The sequence below is a fragment of the Puma concolor genome, chromosome A1, assembly GCF_028749965.1.
Source record: "Puma concolor isolate L17-30 chromosome A1, mPumCon1.1.hap2, whole genome shotgun sequence".
Lineage (NCBI taxonomy): Eukaryota > Metazoa > Chordata > Mammalia > Carnivora > Felidae > Puma > Puma concolor.
This window is the reverse complement of record NC_141667.1, coordinates 174,773,967-174,795,750: the sequence shown is the minus strand read 5'-3', so window position 1 is coordinate 174,795,750 and position 21,784 is coordinate 174,773,967. Positions and strand designations below refer to the sequence as shown.

Here is a 21,784-nt window from a genome sequence, read left to right as displayed (position 1 = left end):
CTAGAGCTTCCTCTTCTGTCCTAATCATGAAGCAAGTCAGCACTCATTGACTTTTTACTCTATTCATTTGTTAGGGCTGCCGGAGAAAAACAGCACAAATGTGGTGGCTTCAAATGATGGAAATTCATTCTCTGACAGTTCTGGAGGCCAGATGTCCAAAACCAAGGCGTGGGCCAGGCTGGTTGCTTCTGGGGACTGTGAGGGAGAATCCAGTCCACGCCTTCCCTCTCTCTTTTCTGGTGGCTTCCACAGTCCTTAGTGCTCCTTGGCTTGTGACCACATTACTCCAATCCTGCCTCTGTCTTCATGTGACCCTTCTCCTCTTGGGTGTCTCCTCCGTGTGTCTGTCTCAAACCTCCCTCTGCCTCTCTCATGAGGACACTTGGCATAGGATTTAGGGCCTACCTGGAAAACCCACGATGATCTCATCTCAAGATCCCGAATCACATCAGAAAAGACCCTGTTTTCAGATAAGGTAAGATCTGCCAGTTCTAGGAATTTGACATGGATATCTTTTGGGGGATCATTTTTCAACCTCCCACACTTGCTAAGAACTAGGTACCGTGCTAGACATTATGATGACAATTTGATGTCCTCAAAAAAGAAAAAACTCATGAAGTATTACTCCTATTTTTCAGGCAATACAGTCTTAAAGAAGTATCTTGTTCAAGCACAGTGCCAATTAGAGGTAGAACCAGTCATCAAACCCAGTTTTTCCTGCTTCCTATATTGTTCTTTGCCTCTCTACCACAGAGATTTTAAAACCTCCAGAATCCTGAAAGTCCCATCTAAAATGCATTTAATTGGGGCACCTGGGTGGCTCAGTCGATTAAGCGACCAACTTCGGCTCAGGTCATGATCTCACAGTTCGTGAGCTCGAGCCCCGTGTCGAGCTCTGTGCTGACAGCTCAGAGCCTGGAGCCTGCTTCCGATTCTGTTGTCTCCCTCTCTCTGCACCTCCCCTGCTCATGCTCTGTCTCTGTCTCCCAAAAAATATATAAATGTTAAATAAAAATAAAATGTATTTAATTAAGTGGATTCTTGGAGTTAGACCTACCCATTTTGCTCCCTTATTGAATGTTCTAAATGGTCTTTGGCTCAGTGGTTCTTAATCCTGGCTACACAGCAGATTCACTCGGAGAGCTTTTTAGAAGCAATTGATGCCCAGTTGACCCCTGAACCACTAAGCCAGATTCTTTGGGGGGTGGGGAATTGTCTAGTTTCTTGGAAGCCCCTCAGGTAATCCTTTTGTATAGCTGGGATTGAGGAACCCTGGGATGCTTTACTAAACCTGTGGCTTCCACGCTGTATACTGTTTTCTTTGGAAGTCCTCTGAGATAGGTTAATTCTATTTAATGATCAGAAATGACCCTCCGTCTCAAAGCCCAATTCCTGTTTTATACTTACCCACCAAGTCCCTGGAAACTGAAAGATGAGTGACTTAGATTATTAGCTCATTGGCTTATCAGTTTAAGTCCTCTATATAGGAATGAATGAATAATGAATGAATGAGCTTACTACATACATCTGCCCACTTTCTCTGGCTCTTTTGGTCAATCGTCACCAAAGTGCTTCCTGAAGAGAGAGATCTTATACACCTTTATCTGTAGGAAGTTACGTATCAAAATTGCATCACCAAAAACTTCACACAGAAAGACCCATCAAAGTAACATGGAGTCCATTGTAATGTTTCTTCTTTATATTAAGAAAGGCATCTCGTTTTCTTCTTTTGCATAATTAGAAGTGGCTGGGTGGATTTCATCTGATATTTTTTTCTCAAAAAAAAAAAAAAAAACTGCCTAAGGATTAAAAGCAAGCATGGAAAAATTTATCTCCAAAGTAAATATTTGGTAGATAGCTGTGGTACCTTAATATTTGCTCCTTTGAACACAGTAATTAGGGAATTTAGATACCTATGTTGATATACTTCAAATGTTCATCTGGAATATCTTATTATGTGTTCTGTATTTGTCAGTGCAGTTCCCATGTGGTTTTGAATATGACTCTGTTGGCCTTTCTTGTACTCGGTATTTTATTCCAATTTCCCTCCCCTGACGCACTTCAGCCGAGAAGTCCCCGGTTTTCAGGTTGGTCTGTGAAAAACTTACTATGTGTAATCTTTTTGGGTTCGCTCCCTTGTATTATAAAAGAGTCTCTTTGCATATTTTCCATAGAGAACGAAGGGCCACTCAGGGCTGCTCGTCAGATTCACTTTTGTCTGTGTGATCTACCCACTTTGGGAAGACCTAGGAGGAGAAGTTTGGTGTGGTTACCAAGTAATCTCTGAGTTCTTTCCAAGCCGAAGTCTCTTTTGCAGAATACTCGACTGATAGTAGTAAGTTGTAATCAAATCAAATCAAATCAAATCAAATCAAATGCCTGAAGTTGGGTCCTGCTGAATGAAAGCGTCCCTGGCAGGGCCCTTCTGTGGAATAAGAAAAGTTTCTGCATGAAGAATGTATCACGGGGGTGCCTGGGTGGCTCAGTCAGTTAAGTGTCAGCTTCAGCTCAGGTCATGATCTCATGGCTTGTGGGTTTGAGCGCCACATGGGGCACTGTGCTGACAATGTGGAGCCTGCTTGAGATTCTCTCTCTTTCCCTCTCTCTCTGCCCCTCCCTCCCTCACGCTTTCTCTCTCTCTCAAAAATAAATAAATAAACTTAAAAAAAACACTTGTCTTCTAAAAAAAAAAAAGAAAGAAAGAAAAGAATGTGTCATAGATCTGTTCTCTGCCTAGATGCACAGAAAAATGGACCCAGGGTCCTGCACGGTAATCATACAACCTTATTCCCTAGTGCAACTCCAGGGAATCTGAGTAGGCTCTTGAAAACAATAGCTCCCCAGGGAACTACTTTCTGAAAGAATTGTGCAACTTCATTTTTTCCAGAAAGGATTCAGCAGGGACATTTCTTAAAATTTCCCCTCTGGATGTGCCGAGAGGGCAGGCCTCACCTGTATGAATGGTTGGAAAGAGAAGTTCCAGAAAGCGCAATTGGAGGCTTGCCAAGAGAATCTGCATTGTAACTCTGTGCTCAAATGCCCAATGGGTAGAGGGTGTGACCTGAAAAAAAAGTGAGCACATAATAATTTTCCATTTAGTCACATAATAAGTACAGTTCCCACAGTCAGTCGGTTTGGGTTGTTCAGGCCATGGCAGAACTGATTGGAAAGCCACAAACTTGACCTGATTTAGTTACTAACAAGGCCAAAAGCAAGGGAAAGAGACATTTCAGAGACCAGTGAGTTTGGCCAGATTTATTACTGAATCAGAGGTCGATACAAGGGTTCCAATGACTCTTAGGGCATCAGACTTTAAGTGCCCAGAAGTCACTAGTCAACTGGGCAAATCAGTGTAGTGACAGTCTTACTTGATCACGAACAATGGATATTTCTCCATTTTATTTGACTTTAAAGAGGGTTGGCCATCATCTATCACTCACTCACGTTGGGGAAACACATTGCTTACAGGGAGCAATAAATATTTATAAAACGTGGCCTTTGCCTTAGGGGATTTCGCAGCCTCAATGAAGAACACATCATTAGTTCATTGATAGAGCTTGGATAAGTAACAACATGTAGAGCAGAAAGATCTTTCTTTGGGAGTCTTTTTTAAATTTTTTTTTTCAACGTTTATTTATTTTTGGGACAGAGAGAGACAGAGCATGAACGGGGGAGGGGCAGAGAGAGAGGGAGACACAGAATCGGAAACAGGCTCCAGACTCTGAGCCATCAGCCCAGAGCCCGACGCGGGGCTCTAACTCGCGGACTGCGAGATCGTGACCTGGCTGAAGTCGGACGCTTAACCGACTGCGCCACCCAGGCGCCCCTCTTTGAGAGTCTTAAAAGGAAGCAAAGTGTCGGTGGCAAACAGGCACCTATGTCTTCATCCTCCAGGAGGCCAGATGCTAGATGTGATGGGTGGCTGAGGGGAACCCAGTCTCACAGAGGATGAAAACAGAAGCCAGAATAATGGCACAGGGCAGGTACTTACTATATGTTTGCCAAACAATCATAGTATTAAGCCACTCTATAGGACTCTTTCAGTGAGCATCAAAATACCCACTTAAATTTATTTAAACAAAAAAGGGGGGATAGGAAATTTATTAATGTTCCTGAAAAACTCAGAACTGCACACAGGCATTGCTGGATGCAGGTACTCAAAATACTCAGATTGCAGTCTTTCACTTCTTAATGTCGACTATGACTCTTACCAGCATCAACTGGGTGTTTTATAACATAAATTCTTAGAGTTGGAAGGGGCTTTAGGGGATACTTGGCAACCACTCCAAATTCTTCCTCATGTGTTGCTCTAAGCTAAGCACGGCCCATTGAATCCACTTTGGGTCATGTCCGCATTCTTATACCAACCATCGTAGGTAGGAGAGATGAAATGTTTTGATTGGCCAGGCATGCTCGTATGCTACTGCCATCCCACATCCAGGGGGGTTATGCATGGAAAATATGAAAATACGGTCTGTGTCCAGAAGAAGAGGTAATGGACGTGAGGCCAGAAGAGAAAATAAATCTCCACTATAAATATCATATGCTGTGTATTTTCTAACTGTTAAGAACTGTGCAAAGAGCTTTATAAATGATACAACATTTTATCTACTCAACAATCCCTTGAAGGTAGGATGATAGTCAAAATATTTACACAGTCACCTGTGAATCAGAACAAATGTGGGAAGGCCCCTACACACCTGGAACAGGATCCAGAAGCCCATACTGCACTGGGCATTAACCCCTTATTTACTGGATCATGAGGACATCTGAAGAAGGGAAGTCTTATGGGAGAAACCAAGACAGCTGGGTGATGGGAAAGCACAGAGGGCTTGAGGCAGGCAGGAGAGCCCTAGTAAATGTTCCAGAAGTATTTCATTCTTTTCTAATGGCTGGTGTGGTCATATTAATGCATATAAGAAAGTTGATAGTCATAGATGTAGGGAGTATCTCTAGGTTACAAATGAGGAAACTCTATCACAGAGGTTAAATAACTTGTTCAAAGTCACTTTAGTAAATTGTAGGACCAAAATTCAATGCAGATCTATATGACACTAAAACTCATGCCCTGCAAAGAATTAGAGTAATCCAGAGAGCCTCCATATATTATAGTAAGTGTCTCTATATAAGCACGTCTTGCTCTTGAGTGAGAAACGGGAGGCTACCCTGAAAGACCCATGTGGACCAAATGTACCAGAGTGGCTTTTATGGGTGAGACAGAACTCATGAAGATGCCCAGAAGCCCAAAGCTCCACCTTCCCATCCCCCACTCCATTACCATGGTTACTATTCCATTAAATGCTACTGGGTTATTTAAATGTTCAAGGTCTGGTTCTGGGGATAAAAAAACATAAAATTAGCGGCACAAGCACCGGTCATTTCTTACATCATTTCATGTACAATCTTAACTTTGCTGCAAAAATCCGCAGGAAAGAAAATCTCTTGACAGAAAAGCCAAAAGTTCTTTGAGCATATTTTAGCAGTGATTAAGAATCATGTTTTTTAAAGTCGATTCTGGAATGTAAGCCGCTCCCAGCCCTCACCACATTGCAAAGTTCTCCAAAGCAAGTATAAGCATTAGGGAATATAGAGTTGGTCTTTCTGTAGGTTTTGAGATTGGGAATGATTTCATTCTTTCCCTAACATTGTGGTAGTCACCAGAAGAGCATGGGTGAGTAAAATAATGTCCTTAGATTGTCATTGAGTGGTGGAAACAAGTAGAAAAAAACCCCAAGAATTATAACAGATTATTAGTGTTTGCTAAACGTGAAGGGGTTTTACATGATGGTCTTTGAAGTCATACGGCGTGGGTTAGGATCCCAGCTCCACTACTTACTGGCTGTGTGAACTTGGACTTGGCATTTAAACAAGCCGAGGTTTAGTTTCCTAATCTGTGACATGGGGGTATAATAGTATCACCCTCATACGGCTGTTTTGAGGATCCAGGAAACAATGCATGTAAAGGTTTAGCACAGTATCTGGTATATTTTATACCAAGTATTCTGAGAATAATCATGAAACAGAGAAATGTGAAGAAGACCAGAGACTTGGTGAAAGCTTCTTGGAAGAACTGTTGCGTGGATGAATTTTGGAGGCTAAATAAGAATTGAAGAGATGAAGGAGGAGGAGGAGCACTAAGGTAAGAAGTGCCAGGTAAGGAAGCACCAGTTAAGTAACGTAAGGAGCGTCACTATAAGAAGACAACAGACACCATGATGTTAGCAGGATGCCGGCTAGGAGGAAGGGAGAGATGAGGTGGAGAGACAGATGATGACATATGTACGGGGCCTGTGAGACATGTTTTATGTCTGTCATTGGGTCTGTAGCAGTGCCCAGCATAATGCTTATGTGTGGATGAGTGAGCGAATGAATGAATGAATGAATGAAACTATATCTTACATTTCTAAAGCTGTGAGGGAGTGGTGGTGGAGAAAATCTTTGCTGCCAGCCCCTCCACATTCCCATCATAAAAAAAGGCAAATTCTACAAAGATGCTGTGGTGGGCGATCTCGTGACAATGAGGCCTAGAGAAGGGCAACAATGGGAAGTTGTTAGAACCACACTGCTGGTGCAGGGGGAGAGGTAGTGTCTGTGCCCAGTGGGGGGTGGATTTGGGAGGAAGAGCTATAGTCATGGGTGGGGACGCAGATACTACCAGACATGCTTCCCTGAAGCAGGAAGGGAAAAGGAAGCTCTAACCTCCATTTCCCACTTTTCTGGCCCATCAGTCTTCTGATGAAGCCTCCCACTGGCCAAACCAACTGGAGGTCAGCCCTCAAAGCAGCCCAAGAGTGTTTTGTTTTGTTTTGTTTTTTCCAAGCAGGACAGAGAAGAAGAGAATGGATGAAGATGAAAAGTGTCAAATGGAGAACAATCACCACAGATACCAAGATCATTAACAGATCTTAAGATGTGGTTGGTCTATTGTGAAGCCTGCTTACTGTGACTTAACTCCAAGCGACGTGAATCCACATTTTAAAATATTGTAACGTGAAACTGGGCCACTTTCTTTCACCATACACAAAAATAAACTCAAAATGGATTTAAGACCTAACTGTGAAACCCGAAACCATAAAAATCCATGAAGAGAGCATAGGCAGTAATTTCTCTGACATCGGCCACAGCAACATTTTTCTAGTTATGTCTCCTGAGGCTAAGGGAAATAAAAGCAAAAATAAACTATTGGGACTACATCAAAATAAAAAGCTTCTGCTCAGCAAAGGAAATAATCAACAGAACTAAAAGGCAACCTAGTGAATGGGAGAAGATACCTGCAAATGACATATCCAACGAAGGGTTAGTACCCAAAATATATAAAGAACTCGTACAACTTAATACCCAAAAACCAAATAATTGAATTAAAATGGGCAGAAGACATAAATAGACATTTCTCTGAAGAAAACATCCAGATGGCCAACAGACACATGAAAAGATGTTCAACATCACTCATCAGGGAAATGTAAATCAAAACTACAATGAGATATTACATCACAGTTGTCAGAATGGTTAAAATTAAAACACACACACACACACACACAAGAAACAAGCATTGGAGAAGATGTGGAGAGAAAGGAACCCTCTTGTACTATTGTTGGGAATGCAAACTAGTGCAGCCACTGTGGAAAACAGTATGAGATTCCTCAAAAAGTTAAAGACAGAACTACCCCACAATCCAGTAATCGTACTATTGGATATTTACCCCAAAAATACAAAAACACTAACTCAAAGGGATACATACATCCCTATGTTTATTGCAGCATTGTTTATAAAAGTCAAACTATGGAATCATCTAAGTGTCTATCAATAGATCAGTGGATAAAGCAGATGTGATATACATACACAATAGAATATTATTTAGCCATAAAAAAGAATGAAATCTTGCCATTTGCAATGACATGGATGGAGCTAGAGAGTATTATGTTATGCAAAATGATTCAGTCAGAGAAAGACAAATGCCACATGATTTCACTCATATATGGAATTTAAGAAACAAAACAAATGAGCAAAGGAAAAAAAGAGGGAGAGAGAGAGAAAAATCAAGAAACAGACTCTTAACTATAGAGAACAAACTGATGGTTACCAGAGGGGAGGTAGGTGGCGGGGGGGGGGGGGGGGTTGGGTGAAATAGGGGATGGGGATTAAAAAGTACACTTATAATAAAAAAATAATAAATTAAATAAATTTAAAATATAACACAATGATATATCATCAAAGATAAGAATCATAAGGGGACCTGGGTGGCTCAGTCAGTTAAGTGTCCAACTCGATTTCAGCTCAGGTCATGATCTCACAGTTTGTGAGATGGAGTCCCTTGTCAGGCTCTGAGCTGACAGCATGGAGCCTGCTTGGGATTCTCTTGCTCTCTCTTTATCTCTGCCCCTCCCCACTTATATTTGCTCTCTCTCTCAAAATAAATGAATAAACTTAAAAAAAAGAATAATAAAAGCTATCATTAAGAAAAGACAGATTACTGGGGCGCCTGGGTGGCGCAGTCGGTTAAGCGTCTGACTTCAGCCAGGTCACGATCTCGCGGTCCGCAAGTTCGAGCCCCGCGTCGGGCTCTGGGCTGATGGCTCAGAGCCTGGAGCCTGTTTCCGATTCTGTGTCTCCCTCTCTCTCTGCCCCTCGCCCGTTCATGCTCTGTCTCTCTCTGTCCCAAAAATAAATAAACGTTGAAAAAAAAAATTTAAAAAAAAAAAAAAGAAAAGACAGATTACTTACAAAGTAAAAACAATTAAAATTAAAGTGGACTTTTCACCAAGAAGACTGGATGCCAGGAGACAATGATGAGGTAATACTTCTTAAATGATAAAGGGAAATAGTTGTCATATATAATTCTATACCCAGATAAACTATCATCAACAGTGGTGCAAGTGCTGATATGGGCATGGGGAGGGGATGGGCAAAAATCTTTTCTCCCAGATGTACAATAACTCAGAAAGTTTACTACTCTAAATCTCTTTTGTCTACTATAACAAAATACTTTAGACTGAGTGTTTTAAACAGAACATTCATTTCTCAGTTTTCACAAGATCAACATGCCAGCTGAGGGGTGCCTGGCTGGCTCAGTCAGAAGGGTATGTGACTTTTGATCTTGGGGTCATAATTTTGAGCCCTACATTGGGTATAGAAATTACTTAAACATTTTTTTTTAATTAAAAAAAGGGGGGGCGCCTGGGTGGCTCAGTCGGTTAAGCATCCGACTTCGGCTCAGGTCATGATCTCTCGGTTTGTGGGTTTGAGCCTCGCGTTGGGCTCTGTGCTGACAGCTCAGAGCCTGGAACCTGCTTCAAATTCTGTGTCTCCCTCTCTCTCTCTGCCCCTCCCCTGCTAATGGTCTGTCTCTCTCTCTCAATAATAAATAAATGTTAAAAAAAAAAAACTAATATGCCAGCTGATTCAGGTCCTGATGAATACCCTCTTTTTGACTTGCAGATGGCTCTCTTCCTGCCATAGTCTCACATGATGGCAGAAAGATAAAAGACATTCCCTGGTCTCTTCTGGTTTTTTTTTTTTTTTTCTGAAGTTTATTTATTTTGAGAGAGAAAGAATGCGTGTGCATATATGCATGCATAAGTGCAAGTAGGGGAGGGGAAGAGAGAGAGGGAGAGAGAGAGGGAGAGAGAGTATCCCAAGCAGGCTCCATGCAGCTTTCCCTTGTGAGATTGACATGGAGCTCAATTTCACCAATGGTGAGATCATGACTTGAGCCAAAATCAAGAATTGGAAGCTTAACTGACTGAGCCACCCAGGTGCCCCCCTGGTGTCTTCTTATAAGGGCACTAATCCCATCATGAGGACTCTATCCTCAAGACCTCAGATAACTGTAATCATCTCTCAAAGCCCCTCCTCCTATGAGTATGACATTGGGAGTTAGGGCTTCAACATATGAATTCTGGGTGTACACAAACCCTTAGTCCATAACACTCCCCCTGCATCTTCAATGAATGAAAGTAAATAAAATACCTCACAGGAAGAAAAAGAAATCCAAAAGGAAGGAGTGAGGCCAGAAACTGATAAGCCCAGAAACTATGCAATGCACATTGGTAAAAGTCAATAAATATTTGTCGATAAAAGCTAACCAATTTCTGTAAAATAAAAATAAACATTGAATTGCAGTGTGTTTTTTAAAAAGGTAGAACTTATGGGGGCACCTGGGTGGCTCAGTCGGTGAAGCGTCCAATTCTTGATTTCAGCTCAGGTCATGATCTTACAGTGGGTAAGATTGAGCCCCATCTCAATCTCATGCAGGGGGGCTACACCGAACCTGTTTGGGATTCTCTCTCTCCCTCTCTCTCAGCCCCTCCCCGGCTTATGCTCTCACTCCCTCTGAAAATAAATATATTTTTTTTAAAAGATAGAACTTCTAATAAAACAATAATAAAAGTGTCTGTATTTTACACCTAATAGATGCTAAATTTAGTTGACCATGGCCTGACTTTTTTCATGGCAGCTATAATGTCCTATAGCCTCAGGCTTTATATAATGACCACATCCATTTTTATGACCAGGTTTTTTGTTTTTTGTTTTTGGTAAATTTATTGATTTACTTTGAGAGAGACAGAAAGAACTTGGGCCCAGAAGACGGACAGAGAGAGAGAGAGAGAGAGAGAGAGGGAAAGAGAGAATCCGAAGCAGGCTCCACACTGTCAGCACAGACCCTGATGCAGGGCTCGATCTCATAAACCGTGAGATCATGGCCTGAGCCGAAATCAAGAGTCGGACACTCAACCAACTGAGCCACCCATGTGCCCCATAACCAGGTGTTTTTGTTTTCTTTTTTAAACTTTTGAGAATACTTTTAGACTTACAGAAAAGTTGCACTGACTCAGTTTCCCTATTTTAATATCTTACCTTCCTATGGTATACCTGTCACAAACAAGGAGGCAACATTTTTCCTAATGTCCCTTTGCTGTTCTGGGCCCATCCAGGATACCCCATTACATGTAGTCACTAAGCACAGCCCACACCCAGGGAAAGGAGCTCCCTCTGCTTAAGGGGAGATATCTACACAAACTATTTGGAATTCTTCTGTACAGTATATTTACCTCTTCTCCCTACTTACTTAGTTATTCGATTATTCTTTCATATCAATATGGACTCATGGATATTTATTTTATGCCTTGGATTATAATCCAGTATTTATTACTCAAATTGTCCCAGGTTTGGCCACTCAGAGCTCTTTTAGGTTGGCTCGTGTCCCTTTTAAGTGGCCCCAATGTTTTGTTTTGGAGCACTTCCTTACCTTCTGCTAATTCAAGATGCTCCAGGCCCATGTTGCGCCTTCCCTGCCCCAGCCCTTGAATCAGCCATATTTCCACACAGCCTGGTTTCTTTATCACGACTAGCTTTCAAACAACCCCAATGCAAAAAGAAAGCTAAACTCCTATGAGCAGAAGCACATCATTTCCAGTTCCTTTTGACAGCAGAGCTCCGTCCTGTCGCAAAATGTGCTGCTGGTGGGCTAGCCCATGGACAGCACCACTGACAAAACTGTTCTGACCAGCTTTTAAAAATTCAAGATGCCTGGGCCATGCATGCACCTGGGGACTCGGACTGAGGAGGTCTGAGATAATGAGCAGACCCTTTAAGTTCCATAGGTGACGATGACGAGCAAACTGGCTTGCAGACAACATAAACTGGCAGCTTTAAAATGTTTAACCTACTGATGAATGGATAAAGAAACTGTGGTTTATATATACAATGGAATACTACGTGGCAATGGGAAAGAATGAAATACGGCCCTTTGTAGCAACGTGGATGGAACTGGAGAGTGTGATGCTAAGTGAAATAAGCCATACAGAGAAAGACAGATACCATATGGTTTCACTCTTATGTGGATCCTGAGAAACTTAACAGAAACCCATGGGGGAGGGGAAGGAAAAAAAAAAGAGGTTAGAGTGGGAGAGAGCCAAAGCATAAGAGACTCTTAAAAACTGAGAACAAACTGAGGGTTGATGGGGGGTGGGAGGGAGGGGAGGGTGGGTGATGGGTATTGAGGAAGGCACCTTTTGGGATGAGCACTGGGTGTTGTATGGAAACCAATTTGACAATAAATTTCATATATTGAAAAAAAATAATAAAACTCAACACCCAAAAAACAAATAATCCAATTTAAAAATGGTCAGAAGACAGGAACAGACATTTTTCCAAAGAAGACATCCAGATGACACATGAAGATGCTTAACATTACTCATCCTCAGGGAAATGCATATCAAAACTACAATGAGATATCGCCTCACACCTGTCAGAATGGCTGAAATCAACAACACAAGAAACAACCAATGCTGGGAAGGACATGGAGAAAAAGGAATTCTTGTGTACTCTTGGTAGAAATGCAAACTGGTGCAGCTGCTGTGGAAAACAGTGTGGAGATTCCTCAAAAAGTAAAAATAAGACCACCCTACAATCCAGCAATTGCACTATTGGGTATTTGCCCAAAGAATACAAAACTACTATTTCAAAGGGATACATGCACCTCAATGTTTATAGGAGCATTATTTACAATAGCCAAATTATGGAAGCAGCTCAGCCCCATCAACTAAAGAATGGATAAAGAAGGTAGATAGATAGATAGATAGATAGATAGATAGATAGATAGATGTAATGAAATATTATTCAGCCATAAAAAAAGAATGAAAGCTCGGCATTTGCAACAACATGGATGGATCCAGAGAGTATAATACTAAGTGAAATAAGTCAGCTAAAGAAAGACAAATACAATATGATTTCACGCATATGTGGATCTTAAGAAACAAAACAGTGAACAAGGAGAAAAAAGAGAGAGAGAGAGAGAGAAACAAACCAAGAAACACTCTTAATTATAGAGAACAAACTGATGGTTACCAGAGAAGAGGTAGGTGGGGGGATGGGTGAAATAGGTGAGGGGGATTAAGGAGTACACCGGCCATAATGAGCACCAGACGATGTATGGTATTGTAGAATCACTATGTTGTACACCTGAAACGATTATAATATTGTATATTAACTGGAATTAAAATGACATTTTTTAATTAAAAAATAAAAATTCAACCTACTTCAAAAAAAATTTTTAAAAAATAAAATAAATAAAATGTTTAACCTTTAATAACCTGTCATTTATCGAGCAACTACTATAGGCTGCATATATGATCTTATGTCATCACCACAACGCTAGAAATTGAAGTTATAATCCAGTGTCAACAAAGGTTGAGTAATTTGCTCAAGGTCACAGAACCGGTGCGTCCATTTTGACCCGGTTTTAATCAAAGTCGCAGCTTGTGCACAATTCTCTGTCCTGTTGCTTGCCACTTAAACGTGTTTCTACAACGTGGCTTGTAAAGGCAAGCGGCACTTCCTCTCCGTAGTTTGCTAGCCATTGGCAACAGTTCACTTTCCACATTTCACGGCCATTTATCCTTTTCCACAGTAGCTGAAATAATGCATTGTGTACAATTGAGTAGCCAAATAAAATTACCCCAGACTTTGATAAATTTGCTATTAAAGGCTATTTAGTGGAAAGAAGGAAAGCTAAAATAAGACAGAAAGGAGGAGCACTGGGTAGCTCAGTTGGTTCAGTGTCTGAGTTTCAGCTCAAGTCATGATTTCACTGTTCACGGGTTTGAGCCCTGCATCGGGCTCCGTGCTATCAGCAAGGTCCTGCTTGGTATTCACTTCCCCTCTCTCATGTGCTCTGTCTCTCTCTCTCTCTCAAAAATGAATAAATAAACGTAAAAAGAGAGAGAGAGAGAATGGAGAGAGGAATTTGGCTTAAGGTCATCCTAAGAGCAAGGCAAATTTGAGACCCTTAATCATGAATGAAGTTGTAAAATAATGATGTGGATTTTAAGCTTTTTAAATTCCCTACGACAGCAAACAGAAGGGGGTGACAGAATCACGAAGCAAAATCATTTTGTTTTTATCTGTCTGCTGCCTTTATTAATAATACTTCTATATTTCTTTCCCTTTTCTCTCAGTCTCCTCTAACCAAAATGTTATCTGCATTGAGTTTTACATTATAGATAATACTGAATTGTAAAACTGAAATGCCTTTGAATGTATCCAGCCCAGGGGTTTTCCAGCCCTTTTGAGATCAGTGGGGATTTCCCTGTTTCTCAAGATGGAGGACGGGAAGGGAGAGGCAGCTACGTGCGGCCCTGCCCTCCCTTCGAGGAGTCCCCACAAACTCCAGGATAGGACCCACTGTACCAGACAACCAACACAGCCTCGAGAGACCCACGTCGACTGGATGGGGGCCCCCAAGTGCTCCTTTCCATTGGATCTGAGAAGGTCATGCACAGGCCATTTGTGGGCATTAAGGACAAGGAACTGGGCTCTTCTCCCTCCAGGACAGCATGGCTCCAACTAACCCTAGGGTTTGTAATTTGTACCCAGTGCTGATATGTACACAGTATTGCTGCACTTGAAAGAAAAAAGAAAAGAAAAGAAAAGAAAAGAAAAGAAAAGAAAAGAAAAGAAAAAGGAAGAAAAGAAAGAGAAAGAAAGAAAGAAAGAAAGAAAGAAAGAAAGAAAGAAAGAAAGAAAGAAAAAGAAAGAAAAAGAGAGAAAAAGAAGGAAGGGAGGAAGGAAGAGATTTTTTGTTGTTACATGGTTCTTGATTTATGTATTTTCCCCCCTGCTTGTTACTAGACTATAATTTTTTGAATTCCCACCCCTGTATCCCTGTACCCCTGAAGAAACCCCGTCAGAAAATTTAACAATGCTCATTTTGAGACAATTGAGGGCTGCATGTGTTTTCTCAAAGCTTGATAAACCTTTAGAAGTTGTTGGATAGAATGGGGAGGCCCTATCCAGACCAAGTGAATCAGGATTCCTGCTGAGGATTGCGCGGTCACAAACTCCTTCCCCAGGGGACATTTATACATGCTAAAGTTTGACCTCAACTGATTGAGAGTTTAGATAAAATTCTGTGAAATAATGGATGTGGATCTGCTTGGTACCGGTTTGCTCCTTAATGGGCAATTCTTTTAAAAAATGCTACGCAAAAAATTCCATATATATGATCAATATCAAATTCAGATAACCTACCTTTAAAAATGACACAACACACCCGGGGAGACCAGAAAGTAAGGTCACCTGATGCACATTCATGTAGGGTTCCTGTGGATCTGCAGCGAGTATATTTGCTAACTCACAGCGGCATGCTGTCTAGTCAATAATTAGCAGCCTGTTAGGAATCCTATAATCGCAGCACACAATTGTGACAGTATTCAATGCTCATTATGTGTTAGAACATTTATCCCACTCACCTTTTCTCATCGATGTATCCGAGAGAAGGCAGTTTTAACAAAAAGCCGATCTTACGGACTTGAACAAACAAACAGTTGAACAGTTCAGGGTGAAGATGAATAATTTCAGCCTCCGGATCCTGAAAAACTGGAAGGTGAGCTCTCCAAGATGAAATAATTAATGATTTTTGGAGGAGCCCATTGCAAAGATACCCAAATATTGCAAAACATGCCATCTGTGTTCTTCTTCCCTTTGCTACAACACCCTCTGTGCTCCAACAAAAATAAAATAAATGAATAGACTTGATGTTGCACCTGATACGAAGTTCTGACTCAGCCCCATTGTTCCAAATGTTAATACCTGATAAAGAGACATAAAATAGAGTTCATTAAAAGTCTATTCAGTATAGTATAATACAAAGTATAAATTGAAAAACGTTTATTTTATTCTTTACGTGGTTTGTCATATTGTGGTTCAATAGTATAAAGTTGCATTTGTATAAGTTATTGTCAGCAATGGCGTATATTAAAGGCACATAAATTTTCAATAATAAAAAGAAGATCCAGTAGAACTTGAGCAAAAGATTTGAACAGACCTCTCGCCAAAGAAATAAAGAGAGGCAAACGTGTTCAACATCGCTAGCCAGGAAAGACATGTGAACTAAGACCAAATGAGATACTACTATGTACCCATTAGAATGGCGAAAAAAAAGTTTTTTAAATTGACTTTATTATATGCTAGACCTCAAGTCTGGACTTGTATTAAAAAATGCCTGACGTTACTAGGTGTTGGTGAGGATGTGGGGAAGTTGGAATTCTCATTCACTGCTTAACACGACGGAACTTTATTCTCTTACAGATCTGCAGGCCAGAAGTCCAATGTCAAGGTGCAGGCAGGATGGCTCTCCCTCGGGAGGCTCTGGCAGAGAATCCTTCATCTTCCAGCTTCTGGTGGCTTCCAGCTTCTGGTGTTCCCTGGCTTGTGGCTGCCTCTCTCTTGTTGCTCTCCTCCATGGGTCTACCTCTAAACGCCCCCCGCCCCTCCCTTATGAAGACATAGGAGTTGGCCCTCAGGGCCCATCCACATAACCCAGGACAAAGCCCTCCTCTTGATCCTTAAACCAATCACATCTTTTGCCACATGAAGTAATTTTCGCAGGTTCTTGAGCCCACTACACAACCCAAATGTCCATCAACTGGCGAATGGAGAAACAGATGGTGATACATACGTGCCATGGAATATTACCCAGCCATAAGAAAGAACTAACTCTTGATAAATGCCATCACCTGGATGCATTTCAAAAGCACTCCGCTAAGTGAACGGAGCCAGATTCAAAAGGCTATAAACGGTACGCTTCCATTTATCTGATATTCTGCAAAAGGCAACGCTGTAGGGATTGAAACCTGATCAGTGGTTGCCAAGAGCTGGAGGCGTATGAAGGGGCTTGACTTCCAAGGGACACAGAGAACTTTTAGGAGTGATGGACACGTTACATATATTGCTTATGGTGCTGGTTATGTGACTACACACATTTCAAAACTCATGAAACCGTGCATTTAAAATGGGTGAATTTTATGTTATATAAAGTTGACCTCAATAAACCCACTTTTAAAAGGCCTATCCGTGAAATTTTGATAATTTCTTGCGTTTAATCTGTGATTTTTTTTCAGCTCCCAATAATGTTCTGACCGTGTGTTATAATTTTTCACGTTGTTCTGCAGTTTTGTTTTGTTTTTCAAGTCTGGAAAATTTCCTTCCCTCCTCCGGTGTCTCCTCCTTAGAAAACATTATTGGCCACTGTGACGAAGGTAAGTAAGAAGAATTCTATACCAAGATCACATCTCTCAAGTGACACGGAAACCCTCTGTTTCTGGAATGTCTTGTAACTCCCCCAGTCCTGGGCATTTCTTCCCCAGACACCACGTCCATCTGGTTAATTTATGGGCCCTCCTCTCTCTCCATCTAGATCCCTACCCCACAGTGACACCAAAATTACCTTCCCAAGAACCAAATCTGATCATGTAATTTTTAGGCTTAAGAATAATTTTTGCTCTCTTTCCCCCTGTAAAGTAAATCCATATGCTATGCCAGTTAGAACTCTTAATAATAACCTCTTAGACTCATCTTCCAACCTCATCATCCGCCACCTTCCATAACGTACCCTCTGTGCTTCTGGCGTCTGAACCTCTTACTCCTGTATACACTGCATTTCATATTTCCGTATTTTTGCTTATATTCTTTCTGGTTCCCCGTGTTTCGTCCCGGCCGCTCACCTCATCAGACGCTGACTGGCTTGGGCCTCAGGCCACTACCCATCTCTGAACCAATCATTGTGGCAAAGGGATGAGGGTCCTCTGATGGTTTGTACCAGCGACTGTCAATGCCACTGCACGTGAGCGTCACCCCACACTCCAGGGATTGCCATCCAGTTGCTATTGGAGTTTCTGGGCGTCAGAGATCCTTCCCAGGAGATTCTAATGTATAGCCAGGCTTGTGAACCACTGGTTTGGGCCAACCCAAAACAGTTATAAGAGGCTGCCACTCATCGGGGCAGGTGTGGCTGGATACCCAGAAGGTAGCCACGATGCCACCTACCAGCAGCACACTGAGTTGCACGGCTGTGCTCTGTTGATGTGGCAAATGCCTCCTGAGGAGTGCTACCCTGAATTCGGTAACACTTTAAAATAATTTTTTTAACGTTTATTCATTTTTGAGAGACAGAGACAGGGCTTGAGCAGGGGAGGGGCAGAGAGAGACGGAAACAGGGAATCTGAAGCAGGCTCCAGGCTCTTAGCTGTCAGCACAGAGCCCGATGCGGGGCTCAAACCCACGAAACCGCGAGATCACGACCTGAGCCACAGTCCAACACTTAACCCACGGAGCCAGCCAGGTGCCCCTAAAATAATTTATTAGTCTGAACCCCTCCATAAATTTGAAAACAGCACTATTTTCTGGACATTCATTTGGTTTCATTTACAGGTAATGTTTGGTGAGCATATGCATCCGGGGATTACCTGTCAACAGTTCCTGTGGCCTTTGTCCATTGGATGGGAACCCCTACCTTCATGCACCAGATGCCAGCTTTCATAGGCCTCCTGTAGGGATAAGGGACCTGACGGTCAAGGTAGGTATATGGGTCATCAATAGAGATGAAGAGGACTAGGCACTTCCCCTGCCCTCCCCGCAACACACACACACACACACACACACACACACACACACACACACACACACGGGTGAAGTAGGAAAGGCAGCTCGGGAGCCCACCTACAGCGCAAAGGTGAGGAGTGGAGAGCTAGGTGAACCAATTGGGCATCATCACACCCACTTTTGTTTAAACTATTTCCCAGCCTGCCCGCCCCCTCACTTCCTTCTTTCTTTTCTTATGGCCAGGGAACTAAGAATGCAGTTTCCTCAAAAAACGTTCTAGAAAAGCCCATCCCCAGCGCGCCCCTGACTAGGTGGCTATCGCAAGGCAGTGATGGCGGTGCGTCTACACAGCCTTTCTTGGGACCCCTTAGCGGCCTCCCTTTGGCCCCAGCCGCGGGAGGGCTGCCTCCCCCCCCCCCCCATCCCGCCCTGCGCCGCGCCGCGCCGCCTTCCCACCGGCGGAGGACCCCCTGCGGGGGATCCCGGAGAAGCCCTCGCGCAGCCCCGGACCTCCCCGTGGGAACGCGCCCTCGGCCGCCCTCCCCCGGGGCCCGTGCCGCGCCCCTCCCCGCCCCCGGGGCCCGGAGGCGCGGCCTGTGATCGCGTTCCAGGCAGCAGGCGGGCTCCCGGGCCGGGCGGGCGCCTGTGATCTGCGGCCAGGGAGCGCGCGCGCCGAGCGTCCCCGGGCGCCCGCCTGTGATCGGCCGCCAGACGCGGCTCCGGGCCCGCGCCTGATGCTCCCGCCCGAGGTGGCCCCGGACAAAGGGACCCCGGCGCCGCGCTCAGGCCGCCGGCCACGGTGTGCCGCGGCTCCCCGGAGGCCTCGTACGCCCACCTGCGCCACGACATTGGCCACGTCCGGCGAGGGCCCCCCTCCCCTCCCCAACCTTCGCAGCAGGTATCCCTACTGTCCGCTCAACGTCCGGACAGAGCGAGGGGGGAGAGGGACACCCAACCCCAAGCCACACAACGCCACACAACACGGCCCTTGGCTGCTTGTCACGTGCGCGAGAAAAGAGAAAAAGGTGGCTTCGTGCCTCCTTGCGGTCAGCAGTGCCTCTGCTTTCCCGGGCCGGGGACCAGTTGGAGGAAGACCTCTCCGGCGTGGTATTCTAGTTAGCGCAGGGTGATTCTCAGAACAGGTGTGAATCGTGTAGCAAGAAAGAAACATTTCTCCCATAAACGACTCCCTGTGCAATCTCAAAGCAGACAAAAGCCTCACATTAGCATAGGTTGTGCAAAGCCACCTGTTCAAATAACTCAGGCAAATAGAGAAAAACAGCCTCGGAAGAAGAAAAGAACACAAACCAGTGCAAATACTTGAACACAAGTCTAAGGATTAAGCTTCCTCGGAGTAACAGGCAGGAATGGGGAGAGGAGTTTCCCATTTGTAACACAAACTTGCAGGAGTTATTTTTAGCAGCCTATTTGATCCCATTAGATGGGGAGATAGCATTCGCAGCCTTGTCAAAATAAAAATAGGGGAGGAAAATCCAGTCTGCTCTAATCCAGCAAGCGTTTAGGTTTGGAACTCGTGATTTCAGGCAATGAGTGAGCAGATAACGATATTGTTACCAAATCATAGCTAGGCCCTGGAGAGACTGCATGTAGGGTTGTTACTGCCTGCTTACCTCCCAAGAAAACAAAAACACGATTTCATCAGCATTAATTTTCAACATTTTTGAAATGTTATTTTTACATTTGTTGTGTGGCGTAAGAGAAAAGCGGGGGAAGGCGTGGAACACTGCAGGGAAAGGAGCCAAGAGAAACTCCATTTGGGGAGAGTGGGTGGGAGATCAAAGGTGGTGGTGGCAGAGCTGGGGGAGGACCAGGGCCCCGCACTGTGGGAACAGAGCCCATTGATGCAATGGGAACACGGGCAAACAAGGGGCCAGAACCACCCTTAGACGGGGCAAAAGGCGTCTGGTGCTGACATGGCCAGTCCCCACGGGATGAAGCGTCTTGAGAGCCAAGGGGACACAGCCACCCAGGGCCCGTTCCCTCCGGGGCTCGCTACCAGGGTGTGGTCCACAAGCCAGCAGCCTCAGCATCACCCGGAAGCGTGTGCAATGCAGGCTCTGCTGTCTGATCTATAGCATGTCAGCAAGATTCCCAAGTGGATTTTACACACATTAAAGATCCAGAAGCACTGGTCTAGACCACTCAGGGCAGCCAGGATGCTGGAATGGCCCCACCCCCAATGGCTCTGGCCCACTTGAAGGAGGCCCTGCACGGCCCTGTTGCCGGCGTCCATCCTTGAAAGGGTTACAACATCCGACAGCACTGGTGTGAGCGTAGCCCTCGGCCTGGGAGGCCTATTTGCCAGGGGAGGGATGGGTGGGCAGAATTGCCTGTGCCATCTGGGGTGTCCTCACTTGTGCAGATGAGGCTTTCCCAGGTGTGGGCTGTGGGCATGGGCCAGCTCTCCCCACTTCCACATTTCAGCCCAGAACTCTGAGAACCCAAGAATTCTAAATGTGAATGAGGCCTTCCAGGTGGTTCTGAAGGATTATCAAGGTGGAAGGACAAAACATATTTTATTGAACGTTTTGTTAGTGCGATTGTAGCCTTACCTATCTAGACATGAGATATGTGGGCCTCCATTTGTTCTCTTGCTCTGGGCTGGAAAATAGTAGGAATGGGTCCTGCCAGGAGTAGACTCTTTCTACATTAAGGCAGAAAAAAAAAAAAAAAAAACAGAGAAATGATTGATATAAATAGCACACTTAGTATATAAATACACATCTCCAATCAGTGATCTAAAAGTTTGAACTACATCTGAATTTTTTTGATGTTGCGATGCAGGTGACAGTTGTTTGCCTGAAACAAGGTTCAACTTGTTCAACTAGTACTCAGTGTGAAAGCCATTCATTCTTTCACCTGACACTGATTATTCTAGTATGGTCCAGAAGCCATGTGTAGCCAGGCTCTGATAAAAGAGGATTGCTGCCCTCAAAAACTCCCTTGGCACCTTAGGGAGGCAAAGACCTCCCTTTACTAAGCAAGCCTGGTTTCTCATGTTCCTTCTCCCCAAAATGATGAACTCGAACTCAAATCCTACAAGATCCTTGAACCAACTTTGACCCAGAGTGGATTTGAGGGATAAGTCAGCTTAATAGGCAAGACGGGCAGGTAGGTGGTGGTCCAATCCGGCTACACACAGTGAAGCCGAATTCAATTGCTTATGTGTTATATAGGATGTTGGCAGTTCCCTCACTGTGTTTGACATTATGCAACATGATTGTTGAAATATCTTTATTGGTGAAGTTTCTGTCATGTTTCCTAAGGATGAGCCCTTCCCTTCCAGGTGAGTCACAAACACCACTTCCTCAAAATCATGTGTGCTATATCCATTGCTTCTTCTGTTAGGGAGAAAGCAATATGGTCAACTCACCTTAAAGTATTT

The 21,784-nt window shown here is 43.7% G+C and overlaps 1 long non-coding RNA gene across 2 annotated transcripts in view; it reads right to left on the bottom strand.

The window, feature by feature from the left end:
* Positions 1 to 18,680, bottom strand: part of LOC147584657 (uncharacterized) — a 31,794-nt gene extending 13,114 nt beyond the window's left edge. The window contains exons 1-3 of one of the 2 annotated variants that reach the window (XR_015252248.1): positions 18,243 to 18,680; positions 15,249 to 15,588; positions 2,953 to 3,061 (exon numbers count right to left, since the gene is read on the bottom strand). This is a non-coding gene — a long non-coding RNA (uncharacterized LOC147584657). Of the gene's footprint in view, positions 1 to 2,952; positions 3,062 to 15,248; positions 15,589 to 17,501; positions 17,959 to 18,242 lie in introns of those variants that run through there. The other variant, XR_015252241.1, reaches the window with a different exon arrangement.
* Positions 18,681 to 21,784: the final 3,104 nt, after the last annotated feature.